The following is a 24,658-nucleotide window of genomic DNA, read 5'->3' on the forward strand; positions in this document are numbered from 1 at the left end:
TTGTTTTCATTCGTCATGTGGATTCAGTCATCTTCCTTTTGTAGATTTGTTGCTGTTGTCTTTCTGAAAATCTCAAGTTCAAGAATCCCCCTATAGGTACCATCCCAGAAAGCTATGGGGACTGGGTGGGCCCAACTGACTACTTGATCTGTTGTCCCAGACAGGACAAAAACCTAGTAAGCAGCTTGCCTGTGGGCTGCTTAGAGAATGCTGTTTTAATAAAGCTTTATTTCCACCAAGGTAAGGCACTGGGAAGTCATAACAAGATGGGAAGGAAATGCTCTCAGGAAAGGTTTTGCAGAGGAAGATTGAAAATTTAGTAGCAGTTCTCCAAACAGAAAAGAACTCAGTGGACAATGAAAGCAACAGAAACAGCATAAGCCTCTACTAGAATTTTTTTTTAAAGATTTATTTACTTGAGAAAGAGAGAGAGCACACACATACACACACACACACGTGTGGGGGCCGGGGGGGGGGGGGGGCTGGAAAGGGAAAGAAAGAGAACCTCAAGCAGAGACTCCCTGCTCTGCACAGAGGGGCTTGATCTCACAACTCTGAGATCATGACCTGAGCCAAAACTAAGAGTCAGAGGCTTAACAGACTGAGCCACCCAGGTACTCAGCCTCTACCAGAATTTATCAGGAGGGAATTGTGTCTCTTCTGACTACCTTGCATGTTTTCTTATATACACTCAAGAAACCTTCATTACAAACTCTTTTTAAGTTAGCACTATCAACTGAGGAGAAAAAAAAAAAGGTATATTCTAGAAATAGGGCTGAAGAGAAGATACAGAATGGAATGATACAGTCATATTTCTCTCACCTAAAACAACACAAAACAGAAATTGTTTCCATCAGCCCTCCCAACTTGAGCTCCCAACAGAAGCCCCCTGGGCAGCATAGGGAAGAATTAGCACAAACAGCTCACCTACCCAATGCTCTGGCCACTCCCTTACTCTCAGTTCATCTCTCCAGGAGGGAACTTCAGGGCCACCCAGGCTGTGAGCAATATTCTGCTCTGGAGGGAAGGCGTCTGGGAATGGGGTTATGACCTCCTAAGTGGAGAGAAATTCCCTGCCTTCCCTCTTCTGACTGGTTTCCTTGGGTTAGGGAGCACTGAAAACCAAGCTCAAGTATCAGGTTCTCATTTTGATCTATAAACTAAGAAGAACACTCTTTTATCTTTTCCCTCCAATCCCTAGAGAGTTTTTCCCCTGTCAGTGCAGTGGAAGTTCAGGCTCCAAAAAGCCACCTAGGAAGCTGACCCATAGCCAGCTCAAGACCCACACCCCTTTTCTCCAGAAGACCCAGAAGTAAATGTACCGGAGGACTTAGCCAAAAGCAACATGGCAGGAGTTGTACAAGAACAGTGAAGGGGTGAGAAGGTGTGTTAAGATTTTAAAGTTACTTCTTCTTCACAGGGTTCCATTGCTCAAGATGGGTAAAAATAAAGCACTTGGAGAACAAAAATACATTGAGAAGTAGCCAAAGCACTAGAATCCTTTTCATAAAAAAAGAGGAAAAATGAAGGGAAGCAGAGAAAATGAGTGAGTGAGAGAAGATTTTGATTTTTCTTTAAGGGAAACTAAAGTCTCTTCTATGAGGAAACCTAGATTTAGGGTTGCAAACACTTCTTTTAAAATTTAAAATCTATTTAGTTAACATACAGTGCAATATTGGTTTCAGTAATAGAATTCAGTGGTTCATCACTAACATACAACACCCAATGCTCATCATAACAAGTGCCTTCCTTAATACCCATCACCCATCTAGCCCATCCCCCACCCACCTCCCAGGTTGCAAACACTTTCAAATACATTAGTAGCATATGAAAAAGACTGAAAAGAAGTTGATAATATTATCTCTTTTCAATGTGTTTACTTACCCTTAGCTTGATGGGTGGTGTGCTTCAATTTATGGTTTTCCTCCTTATTTACAGTATAAAATGCAATTAAGGAAAGGTCATTACTAGACTAATCCTTCCCTTATATTAATCCTCTGTAATAACGAATAATCAGTCATAGGGAAAAGAAGATTAAAGGCTTAGCCAAACCCTAAAACTACAGGTTGAACACATAGCTGGAGCTGTATGGTTGCTAGAATGCCTTTGCATGAAGCTGACAGATGAAGAATATGTGTTACCGAGACATCCTTAGGCTCAGTAAGTTCATCATACAATAGTTTTAATTAAAAGTCTATCATGCTGCATGGCTAAACACATTAGTACAAACCCAACTATCCCCAAATTGGACATTTGTAACTACAAGTTTGTACCATTTAATCCCGTTGCCTTATTTCACCCATCCCAAGATGGCCCTCCCCTCTGGCAACCACCAAATTGGTCTCTGTATCTATTAGTCTGTTTCTGTTTTTGTGTTGTTTTGTTGGTTCATTTGTTTTGTTTTGTTTTAATTTTTTTAATTTTAAATTTTTTTTTTTAAGATTTTATTTATTCATTTGAAACACAGAGATACAGAGAGAGAGCATGAGCAGGGAGAGAGGCAGAGGGAGAGGGAGAAGCAGGCTCCCCGCTGAGCCAGGAGCCCGATGTGGGGCTCAATCCCAGGACCCTGGGATCATGACCTGAGCTGAAGGCCGATGCTTAACCATCTGAGCCACCCAGGTGCCCCAGTTTTGGGTTTTTTTTAGATTCCACATGTAAGTGATATCATACCATATTTGTCTTTCTCTGTCTGACTTCTTTCACTTAGCATAATACATTTTAGGTCCATCCATGTTATCACAAATGGCAAGATTTCATTCTTTTTCATGGCTTTGTAATCTTCCATTGTGTGTATATACCACCTCTTTATGCATTGGATATTCTTTAGCTATTGGATTGTTTTGAGTAAGAATTAGGCTCAAAATAAAAAATGTAAGTGAAAAGTATTCTTTATCTGTTTGGTATTCTCTGTGTACAAATTTGCCATCCCAAAAGTCTAGGTAAAATTGTAAAGCCTAGGAAAATTATAAAGGTTGATAAAAACTGCAACAGGTATATTTTTGAAACCTGAGTTTTGAAAGCTTCTCTCTAAAATAAATCTCTCAGGGTGCCGGGGTGGCTCAGTCAGTTAAGCATCCAACTCTTGATTTTGCTCAGGTCATGTTCTCGGAGTCATGGGATTGAGCCCTGTGCTGGGCTCCACTCTCAGCAGGGAGTCTGCTTGATATTCTCTCTCTCCCTCGCCCTCTGCCCCACTCCCTCTCTCCCTCTTTCTCAAATAAATAAATCTTTAAAAATAAAATAAAATAAAAATCTCTCAATGTCACCACTTTCAGAATGCATCTAACTGGGGAATTCCAAAGCAGCTGGTTTCTCCTTGGACAATGTTACATAAGGGTCTCTAATAAAGCCTTTCCTAACATACCCGGTACATTGCTGCATTGTTGAATTATTACCATCAAAACAAAAACTCACTATTCAGAGAAGTGTGTTTTTCTTCTGCATTCCCCCTCCTCTTTCTATTTTTGATGATAATTTCATGATTATTCCCAGCTTCAATCTTCTAGTGTTTTCTGTAGGGCCATTACTGGAATTTTATGGGGGCTGATTCTTCACTGTTCAGGACAGTCTACGACATTGTAGGACAACATTAATATTCCTAGCTCACTACATTGAGCAACATCTGCTAGTCATTCTGACGTCACACATTCTCCCTCACATTTCCAAATTCTTACCGAGGTGGAACTCATGTGGTTCAGAACCACTATACCTCTAATGTATGCTTCTGTATGGACAACTACTATTTCTCACAACCCTAAAAGGCAATTTATACTTCTTATGGCTGGGACACAAGATTTCTTACTCATAATGCAGAGGTTTCTCTCCAGAGGTGCATTCCTCTCTGCTGAAGGTGTGGTTCCTACTGAACATGGGCCCATTCTGACCATGACACATGATTGTTGTTGTTTAGGGTTTTCTTATCTTCTATAGAGACACAGAGCAATGTGGAAATAAAAGTGGATGTATTTGCTTCACCTTGGAGTTCCCTCTCTGTTGTCTTAGCCCAGCTCTGCCCACATTCACCATTTTCCAACACTTCCTCATCCGAAAGGGCAAATGAAAGTGTTTTCTAGATATTATTGCACCGATCGCATTCTTTCAAGAAAAGCACTCTCGGTTCTAGTAAGAAGAACTACTTTTATTCACTGAGATCTTTTCCCAGCAACATATGTGGTGTGTCTTGAACACAACCTCCTTGTGAGTGAACTACAGCAGGCCTAGGAGAGGACTTTTTAAGCTCAGGAACTTCCTCAAGGATAAGAGACAAATAGCTGCCTGGTAGACAACAGAAATTAGGGATTACGAAGAATGTAAGCCACTCTGATCCCACTTGGACACTGTATCATCAATCTTGCTAAGGCCTCAAAGAGCTTTGTGTTGAACATTTCTGTCCCTTATGATGGTGGTCCTGTCAGTTTTCAGGTCTGTACTCATCAAGAGTTTTCCATCATTCAGATTATTCAGCGTGAGAACATAAAACAAGCAAATTCTTAAGTCCACATGATGTTTGGAGAGAGGGAAAACATTCATTTCTATGCATAGGTGGTGATCTTGGCATGACACAATGCTTGGCATGAATAGTAAAACACTTTGGCATAAGATGGAACAAATGAAAGAGATCACCCTTAATTCCACCTTGCTCCAAAAACTATTTTTATTTTTTCATGTAACTTCCAGATCCTATCTACAATTGCAATCATAGTTTACATGTCATTTTATATATTGCGTTTTTAAAAAAGCACATTTTCTGTATTCTTACGTGCTTACATAATCATTATATTTAATGGTTGTACTGGAGTTCCTCTTGTTTACAATCTGTAATTAAACACACTATTTCCTTATTGTTGAATATTTAATGTTTTTCTTTTTCTTTTTTTCTCTTACAGATAGAAACATCTGTCCTACATCTGTCAAAATATTTCCTTAGGAAAACTTCTCTAGTGTAGGATTACTTGGTCAAAGGACATGAATGTCTTCTTTGTAGCTTTTATTCAGTGTTATCTTACAGGGAGCGATGTCAATTTGAAATGCTCTTTGCCACATATTTGTATCTAAACTTTACCTTCAACTCAGGTGACATAAAATGGTAACTCTGAATTGCCTTTCTTTGGTTACTAGCAAGAGCACCTACCTTTGATTAAGCTATGCTCAAATCATCTCCTTGCCCATTTGCAATTCTTTCTCAAAGTGGAGAGTATCAGAGCAACAACAGTTGATGAGCTTGTGTTGCTTTCATCCAGACTTAAGTCAAATTGCAGAGGAAAACACTCAAAGGAGACAGAGGAAATATCATTTATTCTTTATGTTTTGATGAACCTTTTCCTGACTTTTTCCTATGATGTAAAAAGAAACCTCAAATATTTTGTGAAAAGCCTATATAATGAGTTAAAAAGCCTATATAATAAATTAATGTTTCTTTGACTGCATAAAATATAAATTTACTTTAGTTATCCAAGGAGGAAAAAGAATCTGTAGGAAGTATATTAGTGAATCTAATAGAATGTAAGGAAGATCTGGGTCACTATGGTCTATCATTTAGGATACCTTTTATTGCAAGTAACTAAAAATTTAAGAGGGGCTTTAGAAATAAAGAGATTTAATTGTTTGGCAAAATAACATTCCAGATTTTCCAGGGCTGGTTCTGTGATTTGAAAATGTCATCAAGGAGACATTGATGTCTCAAAGTCATCAAAGATGACATTTCTATCCTTTTACTTCACCAGCCTCAGTGTGTCAGCCATTTTTGTGCTTAGTTGTCTCATGGTACAAGATGGCTGCCTTGACACCAGGCACTCCATTCAAAGGCAGGAATCAGGGGGTGAGGATGGTGGCTAAGGTAGAAAGAAACTTACTATTCTTTCTCTTTTTCTCAAGGAATAATAAGTATTTCTCAGAAGACACTTAGCAGACTTTCTATTATGTCTTATTAGATAGAGCTGAGTTTATGATTATTATTAGAATGAGTTTGGTTGTAGATTTATGACCATCCCTAGACTAGAAGTTTGTACTCATTTTCCATGAGATCAAGGAATCTTCAGCTAACACTGGAGGGAAATTGTGATGTTTGATAATGGATAAAAAGAGAAGCTATGCTTCTAGGTACACAGCCAGAGTGTGTGTCACATTTGGGAACCAGGGACTTTGTGGACCTTCCTTTCTTCTATAAATGGGTTTCCACTGGCAAGAAACTCAAATGTCTATTTTCCTTAGGTCAAACTACAAATGTCTAAGAAAAAGAATCTTATTAGTTCCACGTGAGGTTCAGGGAGAACCTCAACATGAAGGTATGGTTTCTGGTACCTCATCTGGTGATTCACAGGTGGGAAAGGGGAGCACATCAGCCCTAAAAAATAAATGGGGGATGCCTGGGTGGCTCAGTGGGTTAAGCATCTGCCTTTGGCTCAGGTCATAATCCCAGGATCCTGAGATGGAGTCCCTCATCGGGCTCCTTGCTCAGTGGGAAGCCTGCTTCTCCCTCTGCCTATGACTCCCCCTGCTGTTCTCTCTCTCTCTCTCTCTGACAAATAAATAAATAAATAAATAAAAATCTTTATTTAAAAAAATGGGAATTGTCTTGAACAGGTGATAAGCGCAATGGACATCCCTTACATCTAAATTAAACAAAATACCATCAAAAGGTATTTATTGACTTCCTAACTTGTAGAAGAAATTGTACCAAATCCTGTGGGGATGCAATCTATACCCCCTTGTCCTTGTCCCTAAAGCAACTACAATATATTTGAGGAGAAGCTGGTGTAAATAGCCCAAGGAATAGATGAGAGCTAATTCTGAGATACAGACAATAAATGCTTTGACTGCAACAAACTTTGTTGAAGAGAATGCCACATAAACTATTTCAGGTGGAAGAAGAAAAGGCTTGGAAATGTTTAATTCATCCAACCAACCCTCATGTAGTCAGATATGCCACAGCTCTTTTTTGGTTACCCATCACCAAGGGTCTCAGCCTCTTCTGATGTTATATAGGCCACCATTTTGGCATCATGGGCCAATGGTGTGGCCTTACAGATTGCTTCAAGAAATCCTGCTTCCTTCAGGAAGCCTTCATCTTCCCCACCTCTTCTTGCCTTTTTCAGGACATTCATTTTAACTTCTTTATCTCCCACCTCACAACCTCATTTTCTGAGTGGTTAGTGAAAACTCTATCATTAGGGCAAAGTTTTTAAATTCTTTTTTATAGCCACAAAGCAAGCACATAATATAGCATACAGTTAATGATTCTGCTGTGTGATAAAGAGCAAGTCTCTTAAACTTTCTGTGCTGAAGGAATCGTTTAAAGAAAAATAATATGATTTGTCTCTCTTCCACTTTTTCAGCCAGGTTCCTCATGTAAACCAGTGACATAGCCCACCAAAACTTGTAGTATTTTAGCAAAATATTTTATAAAAATGTGTAATCGTTTTATAAGAAAGTACCAGAGTTCAAATGGATTTCTTATATATTCTCTCTTTTTGAGAGAGGTAATAGCCCTTCAGTTGGAAAATCCAATTACGGAAATCTGTATGTTTTCTCTTGGTCATCAGAACATTCAGAAACACAATGAATCCAGTTTAAAAAAAAAAAAAATGTTCACACCCTTGAATGAATTATAGTAAACAGACTAAGATCTAATTAGAAATGCTGCTATTATCTGAGATTATTTGTAAGCCAAAAACGAATTGCTTAAACCAAAGCAGAGAGACACCCAAAGGCCCTGGACTAGCATCTGGGTTGAAAATTTGGTTAATATTTTCCTACCAGACTGAAGCACCCAGATCTGGATCTATTATTATCACACAGAGGTTCTTGTTTTTAAATCATTGAATACTATTCAGGGTTTTCCGCAGGAAGCAGACCCTTAGTAACAGGAAGACCTTCTAAAAATTTCTCCTTTCAGGAAAAAGACTAGAAGTCAGGAAAAAGGGAATGCACTCTAGAGAAGGAATCTACCATATATTAGACTGCATTATTTCCAGGTGCAGCTGAAAAACACTTCCTTTGTAAAGCCTTCCTTGATCCCATAAATTAGCAATTAACTTCCCTATTTTGGAGACTACAAGAGCTGATCATTTTAATCTCGTCCTAACATTTATGTTAATGACTTACACTACTGTTAGTTATTTTCCCATCAATCTTCCTCACCAAAGTTACAAGTTCTTGGGGAAACAACCAGTTCTTTCACATTTGTGACTCCTCCTTACCCCCACAGAGTCTGGAATAGTTAATAATAACTCCTACTGTGTGTCAGGCATTGTGTTAACTACCAGACAGAAAATGGATAACAAAATTAGCACAGTTCCCTTTGCCCATTGCTTAAAGTCTAGAATGCATAAGAGGTTTGATTGACTAAGCAATAACAACAAAATGCCAGTGCATCCTGGGATAGAATTCGAGGTGTTCAGTGATGGTTCATTTCCATGGCATGCCTACATTATGAATACCTCAAGGGTATGAATACCTGAAGTGTAGTTTGTTCAGTAACATTCCATATGAAGTTGAATATAAATTCATGGGAAGCTGAGTGAGTTCGGATGTCAGTTCTTAGTCTGAGTCTGATAAGAATCATGTGAGCTTCATACCCAGACTGTGTATGCACCAAAATGAAAAAGGTCCCTGCAGGCATCCTGAGGCTTTGGGGTGGGGAGGAAGAAACTTTAGCTCCCAGTGCCCCAGCTTTGCTGATTGTTCCTTTTAATGAATGTCTTTCTAAATATTCTTAAAGTCCAGTGTTTATTTGTGCTAACACATGTGCAAGCTCCATCTTTCATGAGGAGTTCAATGTACTGGGCCGGTAGATATCCCTTGCGTGAAGGAAAGTACAGGAAACTGTGGAAACACACGGAGCATACAACTTAGTTTCAACACACATTCATTTGTATTATGAGTAAATGATTATCAAAACTTGAGAAAAACAGCGTTCAGAAAACACAAAGAAAATTAAGATGGAAATGGAAAGTATGAATTATTCATTCAAATAATAATTATTGATGACCTGTTACATGTAAGTTATTTTACAACTATGAGATCTGTAGTTACTTTAGAGTTTAGGGATTGTGTTTTTTCTTTTCTTCTTCTCCTCCTTCTTCTTCTTCTTTAATCCTCAGAATCCAGGAGGGCTCGAGAATCTGTATTTTAAAAAATATCCCTGATGTGGGTGGTCTAGTACCTGGGTACTTTGAGGAAGTAGGTCTAAATTCTAGAATAGGTCTAAATTCTCTATTCTCAGCCTGGCATTTCTTGATGCCTTTTTTAAAAATTTAATTTAATTTAATTATATATCAATTTATTTAAACTAAAGCAAAAAACAAAAGTTCACCCATTTCTCCCACCTTCCACCCTTTGCCTCTGGCAACCAATCAATCTGCCTCTGTTCTATGATATTTAATATATACTATATATAAATAATATAAATATGTAAATAAATATAAATAAATTATTAATGATATATACATTGTTGTTACAAATATATAAATCATTAATATATAATTATATTATCTTAATATATACATAAGATATATATAAGATATCCATTGTTACAAATATATAAATCATTAATATATATGCATTATCTTAATATATATAAGATATATATATTAATATATTAGTATATATATAGATTCCACATATAAAAGGGATCATACAGTATTTGTCTCTCTCTGTCTGACTTATTTCACTTAGCATGATGCCCTGGTGATCCATCTATGTTGTCACAATGGTGGAATTTCCTCATTTTTTGTGACTGAATAATATTTCATTATTTCTTTATCCATACATCTATCAATAAACACTTGAAATCAGGGGGTGTGATGCCTCCAACTTTGTTCTTCTTTCTCAAGATTGCGTGATTAATCGAGGTCTTTTACAGTTCTATACAAATTTTAGGACTGTTTGTTCTGTTTCTGTAAAAATGCCACTGGTATTTTGATAGGATTTGCACTGAATCTGTAGATTGCTTTAAGTAGAATGGGCCTTTTAACAATGTTAATTCTACCAATGCATGAGCACAAAATACATTTCCATTTATTTGTGTCTTCTTCAATTTCTCTTATTAATGTTTTGTAGTTTTCAATATACAGGTTTTTCACCTCCTTGGTTAAATTTATTCCCGGGTATTTTATTCTTTTTGATGTCATTGTAAATGGGATTGTTTTCTTAATTTCTCTTTCTGATAATTCATTATTAGTGTATAGAAATACAACAGATTTTTATGTATTGATTTTGTTATCATGCAACTTTACTGAACTTGTTTATTTATCTATTTTTTTTTAAAGATTTTATTTATTTGACAGAGAGACACAGCGAGAAAGGGAACACCAGCAAGGGCAGAGGGAGAGGGAGAAGCAGGCTTCCCGTGGAGCAGGGAGCCCGATGTGGGGCTCGATCCCAGGACCCTGGGATCATGACCTGAGCCGAAGGCAGATGCTTAATGACTGAGCCACCCAGGTGCCCCTACTGAACTTGTTTATTAGTTCTAATAATTTCTGATGGAATCTTTAGGGTTTTCCTCATATAATGTTATGTCACCTGTAAATAGTGACAGTTTCATTTTTTTCCTCCTAATTTGGATGCATTTTATTTATTTTTCCTGTCTAATTGCTTTGGCTAGGGCTTCCAGTACTATTTTTGGATATGACCCCTAAAGTACCGGCAACAAAATCAAAAATTAAAAAATGGGACTATATCAAACTAAAAATCCCCTGTACAGCAAAAAAAAAACATCAAAAAAGTGAAAAGACAATCTACAAGATGGGAAAAAAATATGTGCAAACCATATATCTAACAAGGGGTTTATATCCAACATATATAAAGAATTTATACAACTCATAGGAAAAAAACAAATAACCCATTTTAAAAATAGACAAAGGACCTGCATAGACATTTCTCCAAAGAAGATAAGTTTGGGTTTTTTTTAAGATTTTATTTATTTTTGAGAGAGAGCAAGCATGAGCTTGTGGGGGGGGGGGGCGTGCAGAGGGAAAAGCAGATTCCCCGCTGAGCAGGGACCCTAATATGGGACTTGATCCCAGGACCCTGGGATAATGACCTGAGCCCAAAGCAAATGCTTAACCGACCACCCAGACACCCTCTCCAAAAAAGATATATGAAAGGCCAATAGGTATATGAAAAGATGCCCCATGACTAGTCATTAGGAAAATGCAAATTAAAACATAATGAAATATCACCCATGTTTTTTAGAATGGCCATCATCAAAAAGATGAGACAACAATGCCAGTGCGTATATGGAGAAAAGGGATTCCCTATGCACTGTTGGTGGGAATGTAAATAGGTGTAGCCACTATGGAAAACAGTATAGAAGATCCTCAAAAAGTGAAAAATAGAACTACCATATGATCCAACAATTCTACTTCTGGGAATATATCCAAAGGAAACAAAAACTCTAACTCAAAAAGATATCTGCACCCTCATGTTCATAGTAGTATTATTTACAATAGCTAAGATATGGAAACAACCTACGTGTCTATCGATGGGTGAATGGATAAAGGTATATATGCAATGGAATATTATTCAGCCACAAAAAAGAGGAAATTCCACCATTTGCAACAATATGGATGGACCTTGAGGGCATTATGCTAAGTGAAATAAGTCAGATAGAGAAAGACAAATACTGTATGTTCTCACTTATATGTGGAATCTAAAAAGAAGAAAAAAAAGCAAACTCATAAAAAAGAGATCAAACTTGTGGTTACCAGAGGAGGATGGGAGGGGGCAGAACAGAAGGAGGATGCTTGAAAGGCACAAACTTCCAGTTATACAATAAATACGTACTAGGGATGTAATGTACAACATGATGACATAGCTAACATTGATGTATGACACATAAGGAAGTTATTAAGAGAGTAAATCCTAAGACTTCTCATCACAAAAGTAATTTTTTTTCTTTTTCTTTTCTTCTTTCTTTTCTTTTTTTGTATCTATATGAGAAGATGGATGTTAGCTGAAACTATTGTGGTAATCATTTCACAATATATGTAAGTCAAATCATCGTGCTGTATGCCTTAAATGTGTACAGTGATGTGTGTCAATTATTTCTCCATAAAACCAGAAAAAAATAAAATGCCCAAGATTCAAAAAATGAAAAGAAACTAAGAAAATCTGAATAAAGTATGAACTTTAGGTAATATTTTTTAAAAAGAAAAGAAAGCCAAACAAACAAAAAACCCAATTCCCTCAATCTATATATATCACACTTCATATTCTGATGTGTTGTATGTGATTTATTCATTCCTTCACTTACTCACTCATTGGACTATTACTATATATAATGAGTTCTATTCGAGGAGGTGAGTGGATGGCAGTATATAAGACAGACAAGGTCTCTGTTCTTATGGAGACCATGTTCTAGTAGTGCTGGGGAAGATTGATGATAACGCTATTAAGAAAAAACTAAGAAAGATATGGAGAGTGAGTGGGCTTATTTGAATAGGTGAACAGGGAAAGCCTTCAAGCTACGACTTGGAGATGAAATTGCCATACGATTTCCAAGCCAAACATCCCAGGCAGAGAAAATCCCAAGAACAAGGGCTCTGAGGTAAAAATTAGCTTAGTGTCGATGGACAAAGGCTGAAGCACGGGAACAAGAAAGAGAGTGGTAGGACATAAGATTGGAGACGTACATAGTAACCATACAAAGAAGTTTAGTTTCTGGTTTATGTGCATGGGATGCACTGGACGATTATAAGCACAAAAGCAACCAGTATCTTATTTATGTTTTTAAACAATTGCTTTCAGAAGAATGGACTGTTGGAAGCAAGAGAGAAGCAGAGGACAAGTTAGGAGAATATTTCAGATTACAGCTTGGACCAGACTTTTATGGCATGATGCATTTTGATTTCCCATAATATGTATGAAAGACCATTATGTGAGCACAATGGCTGAAGTAAATGGGAGAATAGAGGAAAAGTATAGCAAGGATGGAAGATGAGTGAAATTGACAAAGATCTGACTCTATGAATGGGCATTGTATAATGAGCAGAGAGAGAAGGCCTTCCTTCCGTGACCCAGGACATCTTATTGTCGAAAACTAAGGAAGTGTCAGAAAGTAAGGTAGTGCTCAAAACTAATGAGAACATTTTAAAATATTGTAGGAATCAGCATGAAGGGACAACCACTGGCAATATTCTAGACAGTGCTTTCATCAGAATGAATACCAACTGGAATGGATATTACACACTGAAGAAAAAGGATCTGTGAAGTTTATATTGACACAGATAAAAAAACTTTTAGAAAGTCCAGGTGGAGTAAGAGTTCTTTGCCAAAAAATGCCAACGATTAAATGCAAAGGCACAATGGAAGTAGAAAATTTACATGTTTACAATTTTACAATCACTAGAGGAATAACTGATTCAGCAAGAGCCATAAATGGGTGCCAAACCTATTGGGTAAAAGATTAAGTGAGAAAAAATATTTACATGGTCACAAGATTTCACCCCAGTATTAGTTATTAATTTGAAAAGGAAATGCTGCTTTTACCATAGAGAAATCTGGCAGAAACTACCTTAACCAAATGATCAGATTCAACATTACCCATAATGACACAACCTAACCCTGTTTGCCTATGATGTGATTCACTGAGAAGGCCCCACATTGCCTGTATGGTACTCCTTCCCAAAATGTTTACCTGCATCGAATCATGAGAAAATAATCAAATAAAACTAAACCGAGGCACAATCTGCAACAATAACTGTCCTGGGCTAAAAAAAAAAAAAAATGTCAATGTGATTAAAAAAAATAAGGGATGGGAAACTGCTCTGGATTAGGGACTAAAGAAGTACAACAGCTAATTGCAATGAGTTATCCTTTTTTTAGATCCTGGATTTTTAAAAAAAATGAATAAAGCTATAAAGGATACCATGCAAATAATTATAGAAATTTGCTAATGGGTCATGAATAAGAGAAGCTATTCTCTTATTCTCTTGAATTCTCTTATTCTCATGAAGCTATTCTCTTATTCATGACCCATTAGCTTCATATACAAACTACTTGTACCTCCTAAGGGTTGATAGATTATGATGTTTGCAAATGGCTCAGAAAGAGAGAAATAAAGAAGCAAAAGATTAAAAATGAGTGAGTCTAGATAAATATATAGTTGCTCATTGTCCTCATCTTGCAAATTTTCTGTGGGTTTGAAATCTTTCCAAATAGGAATGATGATGAAAAGAAGACAATGCAAAGACTCTGCCTCCTGAAGTGGAGATTTCTTTTATTTATTTAATATTTATTCTCTGGAAGTGGAGAACAGCTCTCTCCATCCACTCTCTGCGCAAAACAAGATGAAATCAGAGAGGGAGACAAACCATAGGAGACTCTTAACTATAGGAAACAGGGTTGCTGGAGGGGAGGTGGGTAGGGGGATGGGGTAACTGGGTGATGGACATTAAGGAGGGCACGTGATGTGATGAGCCCTGGGTGTTATTTAAGACTGATGAATCACTGACCTCTACCTCTGAAACTAATAATACATTATATGTTAATTAATTGAATTTAAATTAAAAAAAAAACCAGCATGGTGAAGTGCAAGATGGTGTGGTGTTAAAGGAATAGGCTCTGGAGCCAAACTTCCGGGTTCCTATTACAACTTTTTTACATAGTTAACTGTGTGGCTTTGAACCAATTATTTAACTTCCGTGTGCCTCAGTCTCCTAACTACAAAATGGGGATAAAAATAGCACCAAACGCATAAAGTTTTTGTGAGGATTAAAGCATGTACAGTGATGCGGGCAAATAGTAAGCAGTCAATAAGGGTAAGTTCAATCTATGAATCAGCATTGGCGGTCTCTTAAGGCAAGACTGAATATCCTCAAGATATGAATGAAAGAACACATCTTCTAAAATGTAATAATTGTGGATCTCACCAATAATAAAAACAATCATCTGGGAATATTTTTATCATTTCTTACTCCCTGGTGATCTCAGAACTTCAGTTTAGTGTTTTATGATTTTTTAAATGAATAATTTTAATAATATCTGCCTTGTTATGATTAGAAGTTCAAGAATATTCACAATGATTATTCTGAGTAAGCAAAAACAAGTTAAATTATGCTTGCTACCCTATTTTTTTTTTTTAAGATTTTATTTATTTTTCAACAGAGAGAAAGACAGCGAGAGAGGGAACACAAGAAGGGGGAGTGGGAGAGGGAGAAGTAGGCTTCCCGCTGAGCAGGGAGGCCGATGTGGGGCTCGATCCCAGGACCCTGGGATCATGACCTGAGCCGAAGGCAGACGCTTAATGACTGAGCCACCCAGGCGCCCTGCTTGATACTCTATTAAACATGACAGGAAAATATTTTAGAAATATTTTCACTTAAAATAGTTTTAATTTTAATGTTCAAATTCAATTATGCTTTTAAAAATATTCCCTTCAAGACTTTTCTTTCTCTTAATCCCACAATGGGGAACTGAAATAAAATCCAGGGACAAGCTAATGTATAAACCTAACAAATATATTCTTTCCCTTCCCCAAGCTGACTCTGGGACTTAGAGGGCTATACTCTCACTGTAAAGGTAAGCTCAAAGTAAATCTGTTCTCGACCCCAGAGAATTGCAAGAAAAATCAATTCTGTCAAATGTGGCACTGAAAAAAAGGGGGGAAATGATGCTAAGAATTAGATCCACACTCAGTTTTCATTGTGGGTTTGTATCTGAAATCACGTATGTGTAGTGCAAAAATCTCAAGCCAAGAATTCAGCATAATCCCTTACTGGTAATACCCCAGATTCCTGACAGAGGCAAATGGAAATAAACTCTGCAGAAATTCAACTTCCAACCAAGCCAATAAGAATCCTCACAAACAAAATTCTAAGGAAAATGAACCGTCCACAGTCAAAAATAACACAGTACATTGTTTTAAAAAGTCACCAAGAGGGGCGCCTGAGTAGCTTTGTCGGTTGAACGTCTGCCTTCGACTCAGGTCATGATCCCGGGGTCCTGGGATCGAGCCCCGCTTCGGGGTCCCTGCTCAGCTGGGAGCCTGCTTCTCCCTCTCCCTCCACTACTCCTCCTGCCTGTGCTCTCTCTCTCTCTCTCTCTCTCTGACGAATAAATAAATAAAATCTTTAAAAAAAAAAAAAGGCACCAGGAATGAAAACCAGTGCAACACTATGGCCCACAAAATAGTCCTGTAAAAAATTCAGACTGTGGGGTTATCTCTGATGGATTTGTAATGTGTCAGCGTCACTAGGCTGAAGTGCTTTTCCCAGAATTCTCTTTCTTGAATGTGTCCGGTTACTGTTTCCTGTAGCCTTACAAGGGAAGTCCTTGGGATGCGGAAAGCAGGAGGCAAACAGCAAACATACTAGTAGTGTGTGTGTAGAGTTGCTTTGCCGACTCACCTCTTGATGTGAAGCATTAACTGGACCTGCAATTGCTCCGTCTTCCCTTCCATCTTTCAACAGCTTTCCTGACTCCTGGGGAAAGCATGTGTACATAGTTCTGTGACAAAAGACCCCCGCTTCCGTAAAATACCCTTGTCACCAAGAGCGGAGACAACAAGAATGGACATGTGTTTCAGTCCACCCTCATGGGAGTCCAGTTCACGCTGGTGAGTTCCAGCTTGCTTGTGATCTTCCATTGCTGCCATGTAGACTTAAACTCCAGATTCAGAAGCAGAGAACAGCTTTGCAGAGACTGTTTAACCAGCTCTCCCGATTTGCATGAGCCAATTCCCTGTAAAAAAAAAAAAAAAAAGTGTGGGTGTGTATGTATTTCCTAGTGGAGGATTTATGTTGCTGTTTGAAACTTGACTATTACGTTATCAGACACAGATTATAAAATGACCATGTTTCATATGTTTAAAGAAACATGGGGGTGTTGTGCTGGTGCTTTGGATGTAAAAAGCTGCTAGAGACAGTTGCTCCCATTCTAACAGGAAAGAGAAAATCAGATAATTAATAAAATTGTAACTTTTCTTAAACTCATCAGAGAGGCGAGGTCACAAGATAACCAAGTAAATTGAATTCTAAAGACTGACAATCCCCTCTGTAGAGAAACAGAATTGTTTTGCTTTTGAGAGGACATGGGCAGAACTGACTGCCATGAGGGAGAATAAGAAGAAATTGGCTAAGATTAACAAATTCTTTTTTTTTAAGATTTTATTTATTTATTTGAGAGAGAGAGAGAGCACATCAGCCGGGGGGGGGGGGGGGGGGGGGGAGGAAGGAAGGAGATGGAGAGAAGCAGATTCCCTGAGGAGCAAGGAGCCCAATGCAGGCATCGATCCCAGGACCCTGAGATCATGACCTGAGCCAAAGGCAGACGCTTAACTGACTGAGCCACCCAGGCGCCCCAGATTAACAAATTCTTAAAGGCTAGTGAATAGTCAGGAGCCCCAGACACAAAGATAATCTACACTCACTTGCCTGCAGGCTTCCTCTAGGTATTCACAGGAAAGACGAAGCATAGGGCAGAAGATTCAACAGAGTCCCTATTGGTGAAACAAGTCTGCAATGGTAATGGACTGATGGTAGAGGAAAAGGCGAGAAACGCTGCCTGCTTCCCTAGATCCTTCTTTCATATGACGCAAAAGCTCTATACCATTTGGGTAGGGGAAGCAAACCCTTGTGCAAAGATCCACTTCTGGAAGGAAGGGTCGAAATAAAAGCCCTGCTCCTGAGAAAAAGACAGGAATACCTCTTGGGCTCAGATTCCTGTACTGATATAAATTAGAGGTCTGCTGCCACTGGGGGGAGGGTAAGAATATATAATGAACACTACTGAATTAATAAAAGAAAAAAGGTAACATTTGGCAAAAGATATGTACGTGTGTGTCATTAAAGAAGAAACTCAAATGACAAACATATTGAAAATTCTCAACTTTATTAATAATTAGGGAAATGCGGGGCGCCTGGGTGGCTCAGTCGTTAAGCGTCTGCCTTCGGCTCAGGTCATGATCCCAGGGTCCTGGGATCAAGCCCCGCATCGGGCTCCCTGCTCAGCGGGAAGCCTGCTTCTCTCTCTCCCACTCCCCCTGCTTGTGTTCCCCCTCTCGCTGTGTCTCTCTCTGTCAAATAAATAAAATCTTTAAAAATAATAATAATAATTAGGGAAATGCAAATGAAAACCGTAAGACACCATTATATACCTTTTGGGTTTGCATAATTTAAAAAACCTGGCAAAACCAAATGCAGAAGAAGTGAATCAGTAGGGATTCTCACGCACTTTGGAGGGTAGAAATTGGTATGACTGCTTTGAAAACCAATTTTTCATCGCTAGTAAATGTAAACTTATACATATACTGCAGTGCCAGTAATTTCACTCCAACATACATACCCTGGATCAATTCATGCACATGAGCACCTGGGGACAAGTATAAGGACAATCAAAGCAGGATCATTCACAATAGCTCCATACTCAAAACAACCCAACAGCCTACCAACAGCGGAATGGATAAATGAAATGTGGTTATTAACCAGCCATGAAAAGGAAGGAACTACATCTACAAGGATAACTATCACAAATACAAGGTAGAATAAAATAAGCAAGTCATAAAAGTATATATAAACCATGGTTGTATTTATAGAAAATGCAAAACCAGGCAAAACTAAAAAATATATTCTTTAAACATGCAAACGCTGGTGGCAAAAATATAAAGAAATAAATTGAATGATAGACCTAAAATTCAAGGGAATTGTTTTTTCTGGAGAGAAAGGAAGAGAACAGAATTGGGGAGAGGTATAAAGGGAAATTCTAATAAACTCTCAATGTTCTTATTTACAACTTGGTTGACATGTAAAAGGGTGGTTGTTTTATTATTAAAAACATACATATATATTTTAAATGCTCTTATGTATGTGTGATAGATTTCACAATAAAAAAGAAAAAACAAGTTAAAAAATAATGAATCTTCACTTCAGCCAAGATGGAGTAACAGGGACCAGATTTATTCTACTACTTAAAACAACAAAAACCAAAAAGCTGTACAAAACATAAAACAATGGTTTCAAAACACCGAACCTCAGGCATCGAAGGATAACGGTTCCTGAGAGACAGGAAACAAATAAGGTGGACCCTACAAATGGCCCAGCTTACTGCTTTGAGAGAGTTTCTAGCCCAAGGAGCAGAGCGGGATCTCACGCAGAGCCCTGGAGGCTCCCAGTGGTGATGTGGGACCAACATGACTAGAGTTCACAGCACTGAGTACCAGAAAGAGAGCAACTGCTTGGAGAGAGAACTCCAGAGATCTGCAGGGAGTCCTCTTTGAGAATGTAGCAAAATTCTGATAATCACATGCAAGTGAAGAAATCATCCAAGTTTGGGGAAAGAACCACCTGAAAGGATCAAAGGGGACCGGTCCTGAGCCACATGAATTTATGCCGTAGGATATTTACTGAGTGGCTCCTATATGCGAAGCAAGTTAACAAGCATCTCTCATCTTCACAATTACCTGTAAGATAGATAGAGGGTAATAGCTTTGGCAGGGCTACACAGCTAGAAAATGTTGGTACCCAGATTCAAGATTAAGTCTGCTGACCAAACCACACGTCTTTTGTCTTTTGCGATATAATGTGTTCTCTCTCCTTTCACTGCGGGTGATTGACAAAATTCCAAGAGGATTGATTAGCTCTTCTTTTTTACTTGCTGGAGATCTCCCTTTCTTAACAAACAGTTGTTTGAAACTTGCACAAAACACTTAAAATGTATGTATTCAACATATTTTAGGAGTGCTGTAGTTTTCCTTCGTCGATTTTTTTTTTTAAGTGGGCTCCGCACCCAGTGTGTAGCCCAACATGGCTTGAACTACAAGCAAGGCTTGAACTCACAACCCTGAGATCAAGACCCACACGTTTCACCTACTGAGTCACCCAGGCACCCTGCTTTCCTTCATATTTTAGTTCAAGGTCAACCATCTTTTAAAGAAGGGTTATAGTTTTATTTGATTTATTTAAAAAATGAACTGACTACCTATGGTGCACCAAAATAAACTGTAAGAACATTTACACAGAGTTTTAGCTATTTGGAGGGTTTTTTTAAATTATTTATTTTTTTTGTCTACAAAAGCTTTTCCATCTTCAAGAATGTTAGTAAAATCCAGGTGCTTTAATTAAGGCATCCCTGAAGACAGCATCACATAATATCCTACAAGGTTTGGTGGAATGAATGAATGAAGTCCCTAACTGAAAAATCAGAATTGGGGATGGTATGCCCAAACTGAGCAATGCAAAAGATCTGGATTAATCTGCGTCACTAGAATCCTGAAAGTATACCCAAAACTTCACATTTTTAAAAAAGGTTTTATTTATTTATTTGAGAGAGAGAGGCAGAGAGAGCACGAGCGGCAGGGAGGGGCAGAGGGAAAAGCAGACTTCCTGCCAAGCAGGGAGCCTGATGCCTGGCTCGAGCCCAGGACACTGGGATCATGATCTGAGCCAAAGGCAGATGCTGAACCAACTGAGCCACACAGACGCCCCCAAAATTTCACATTTTTGTGTGTGTAGTTTTCCAAGGGGAGTCAAACAGCGTTGTTTGGACTCCCAAAGGAGTCTATAGCCTGGTAAAAGTAAGAAACTTTTACTCCAAACTTGTAGTTCTCAAAGTGTGGTCTCTGGACCAGCAGCATCGGCATCACCTGGGACCTTATTAAAAACTCTATTGCTTGGGGAGCCTGGCTGGCTCAGTCGGTAGAACAAGTGACTCATCATCTCAGTGTCTTGAGTTCAAGTCCCACATTGGGCATGGAGACTACTGAAAAAAAAAAAAAAGTACCCGTGCTCAAGTACCTCATCTAGACCTGCTGAATCAGACTCCGAGGGTGAGGACAAGTGACTCCCATTTTCACCAATTCTCTGGGTGATTTGCAGGTATGCAGAGTTTGAAGACACATCTCTATATGGCCCTTCAATTTACCTCATAAAGTACTGGTTCTCATCTGACCAAAAAAGGCTTCCCCTCTTCCCTTCAGAGGACTCCCTCCCTCCCTTCTCTCTCTCTCTCTCTCTTTTTTTTTTTTTTTTTTTGTCTTTTTCAAGCTCATCTCTAATGCTACTTAATGCAGGAAGCTTTCCAAGCCTGGAGGGACTAAATTCAGTTTCTCCCATCATCTGGAAAGAGTCACCTCCCCCAGCTCCCACCCTAACCTAGCAGAGGATATTCACATTGTTTCTTGAAAGAAAAATAAATAAATACAGAAAACCAGAATCAAAACTTCAAACCAACCACAGAAAGCACTTGGTGTGTGTTTGGACGATATGTGAATAAACATGTGACATGTTTATTTTACTGTTTTAGAATTTAAACTTCTGAACCGAAGGAACTATAACACATATAACATACAACTCTTGGGCAACAGAGGAGCCAAATACATTTTTAAACACTGTATAATTGTAAAAATACTCCCAAATCATGATTCTGCCCGATTATCTGCTGTAGAATCACAGGGGTGGATTTAATCAGTGTTAATGTGATTGCTTGCATTTAAAATTGTTCCTGAGAGGTTATGTCCCCACGGTGCTCTAGCTACTGCATGGAATATATGAAAGCTCTGAGCCCTGTTCCCATGGCCCCTTCCCTGTGGCATTCTATGCTTCTGGCTTAGCTTTCCCTGGGAAGGAAAACTGGATACTTTCTTGGTACTGAGCCATGCTCCCATCTGGGATAAACATTAAGAAAGAGGGAGGGAGCTTTTGTTCAGATTATAAATGCCAGATGCTGCCACATTAATTGTCCTGTGCATCCCAATGGTGCTTACTTCAAACATTTGGCTTTCAAACCCGCCCCTCTAAAAGAATGGGCTGGTAACTATCAGGAATCACAGAGGAGTGATTCCTACACTACTTTCACGAACACTTACTCTAAGATTGCCACTGACAGAATGAAGGGAAATCCCTGGACCATATTGTGGTTTATCAGTTTTCACATAGCAGAACGTTTCCCAGATTGGAGACTTCCTTACCCCAGGGAATCATGAGAATTGTTAAAGAGGTCACCATTTTGGCTTCAAACCAAAAGGACAAAAACCGCCATCAACGAAAGGCTTTTTAACCTTAGAGTTAGTATTGACTTATAGGAAACCGCTCAGTTATTATAAATGAAAGAGTTCTTTCACCATTTTCCTTGCAAAATCTGAGGCAGAGTAGATAGGTCCTACCTGATGTGAGGAAGCAGCAAAAAGAAATGTAAGGAATGATCAAGAGGAGAGAAAAGAATCGTCAAAGAAGAGAATGTGGAAACAAAGAGTAAGCAATGAAGAGGGAAAAACAGTGCAACAAAATCAACTCCATTACTAAGTCAACGTTAATAATCACAGTGATAACTTTAGGCACAGCTTTCAAGGGAAAAAAGGTTACAAAGGAGTCTAAATAAGATCTGTTTAGATCAGATCGGTAGGACTGATTTTTCTTTTTGTCTTAAGTTCCAATATGGTTTGACCAGCACTGTTACAGATCCTGCCTTTTTTTTTATTTTTAAATTTTATTCATTATGGATTTTTACTTTTTTTAATATTATTTATCTTGATTACTGAGTTTTTGGTGTCCCTTCAATTTTGCACCCAGGGCGGGTGCCTCTCTTGCCTCACTCCAGTCCTGGCTCCCTAGATCAGGCTTCTCCTCAAAATTTGATCTGATGCTGTCAGAAAATGAGATGGAGAAAACACATTCCTTTCAAATGGAAAGTCTAATTAAGTGAATTCAGCTGAACATAGATTTTGAGACTGGAAACTCTCTCGAGAAGCTATTTTCACAGATTATGGGGTTAGAGACACACTTGTACCTGAAGAATTAGATGCGAAGACTTATTCTGAATAAAGTTTCCTCCAAGTGCTCATTGACATCATCGAGCCAAAGCCAAGCAAACAATTGTCTCCTGGTTCTCTCTTGCTCTGTCACAGACGTAAGGCCTTAATATGAAACTTAGGACTCTTGTCCTGCCAAGTCTGCTGAGAAGGGCAAACCAGGAAGACAGCAACTCCCAGGTTTGTACTGCAGTTTGAACCTGACAAACTTCTCCCTGGAGCAATGTCAGAAGGTTCAGGAAAAACATGCTTTGAATGTTAATTTATCTGTTCCTGTGGGAAAGGATATATAGATTGGGCTTTGTACATATTAATTCTGAATCTGTAAACTCCAGCAGGAGACCACAGAAATGCATTTGGATGAAGAAAATCCTTGTGGAATAAAACTAAAGTGACCTGGGAAAATCTGATCTAATGCTACCATACAAAGAAGTGTACAACGGTATGTTCCCATTGCAAATGTGGGTGAAAATGGGAGTGAAAATTTGGTACATGTGGTTCACAATAATAGTTTTTACTAAATTGTTACCAAATTTTTAAGGGAGAGCTGACAGAGGACTAGGCATTTTACTTATGTTATCTTTATTAATCCCCATAATAACCATGAATGGAAGATTTTACTATCCCCATTTTTCATAGGAAGGATCTGAAGCTTAGAAAAGTGATTTGTCGGCGGGGGGGGGGGGGGGGGGGGGGGCGCCTGGGTGGCTCAGTCAGTTAAGTGTCTGCCTTCGGCCCAGGTCATGATCCCGGGGTCCTGGGATCGAGTCCCGCATTGGGGCTCCCTGCTCAGTGGGGAGCCTGCTTCTCTCTCTCCCTCTGCCTTTCTCCCCCACTTGTATACACACTCTCTGTCTCTCTCAAATAAATAAATAAAATTTTTAAAAATAATAATAATAGGGACTCCTGGGGACGCCTGGATGGTTCAGTCTGTTAAGCGTCTGCCTTCGGCTCAGGTCATGATCCAGAGTCCTGGGATCAAGTCCCACATCGGGGTCCTTGCTCGGTGAGGAGTCTTCTTCCCCCCGCTCCTGCCTGCCGCTCCCCCTGCTTGTGCACGCGCTCTCTCGCTCTCGCTCTCTCTGACAAGTAAATAAATAAAATCTTAAACAAAAAAAAAAAAAGAAAGAAAGAAGAAAAGAAATAAACTGATTTGTCCTTGGCCAAATCATGCAGCTTGTTAATCATGGGGCTGCATGTTTAACCTGAGTCTATCTTATTCCAAAGTCACCATGCTTTCCTCTAAACCAGGAGTCTGCAGACTACAGACCACATGCCAAGTCTGCTGTGCCACCTCACAGTCCACAAACTAAGATGGTTTTTACCCTTTAAATGGTTGAGAAAACCCCAAAGAAGAATATTATTTTGGGACATGCAAAAACTACCAGTGTCCATAAAGGAAGCTTTATTGGAACATGGCCACGCCTATTCGTTTCCTTACTAATCTATGTGGCATCCCCACTACAATGGCAGAGTTCAGTAGTTACTACACAGACCACACAGCCCACGGCCTAAAATATTTACTATCTGGCTCGTTAGGATAACATTTGCTGACCCTCTGCTCCATGTCCCATTGCCTCCTAATTTAGTAGTAGCAATTTTTTTAAAATGTCATTTAAAAAAATAATAATCCCAGCATTAGCAGGCTTCCTTTCCTCACTGTAGATATAACCAATATTCCCAAAACACATCTCTGTGGTTTTCTACAAGAGTTAAATCTCCCCGCTTGCCACCTCCAGCCTGCAAGAGAAATCTCATTCCTACTTAATGTTCTACCAATCAGATTGAGTCACTTTCTTCTTTAACTTAATTCCAGTCTATGTGTGGAAGAGAAAAACCTACCCAAGCACGTAGACATGACTGCTGATTTCTTTCTTTCTTTCTTTCTTTCTTTCTTTCTTTCTTTCTTTCTTT

General features: G+C 38.7%; 1 long non-coding RNA gene across 1 annotated transcript in view; it reads right to left on the reverse strand.

Moving 5' to 3' along the window:
- Positions 1-24,658, reverse strand: part of LOC116637488 — a 78,930-nt gene that overhangs the window by 7,928 nt on the left and 46,344 nt on the right. Inside the window, exon 3 of the long non-coding RNA XR_004300492.1 lies at positions 16,350-16,683. This is a non-coding gene — a long non-coding RNA (uncharacterized LOC116637488). The remainder of the gene's footprint in view (positions 1-16,349; positions 16,684-24,658) is intronic.

The sequence above is a fragment of the Phoca vitulina genome, unplaced genomic scaffold, assembly GCF_004348235.1.
Source record: "Phoca vitulina isolate PV1807 unplaced genomic scaffold, GSC_HSeal_1.0 scaffold14, whole genome shotgun sequence".
NCBI classification, from domain to species: domain Eukaryota; kingdom Metazoa; phylum Chordata; class Mammalia; order Carnivora; family Phocidae; genus Phoca; species Phoca vitulina.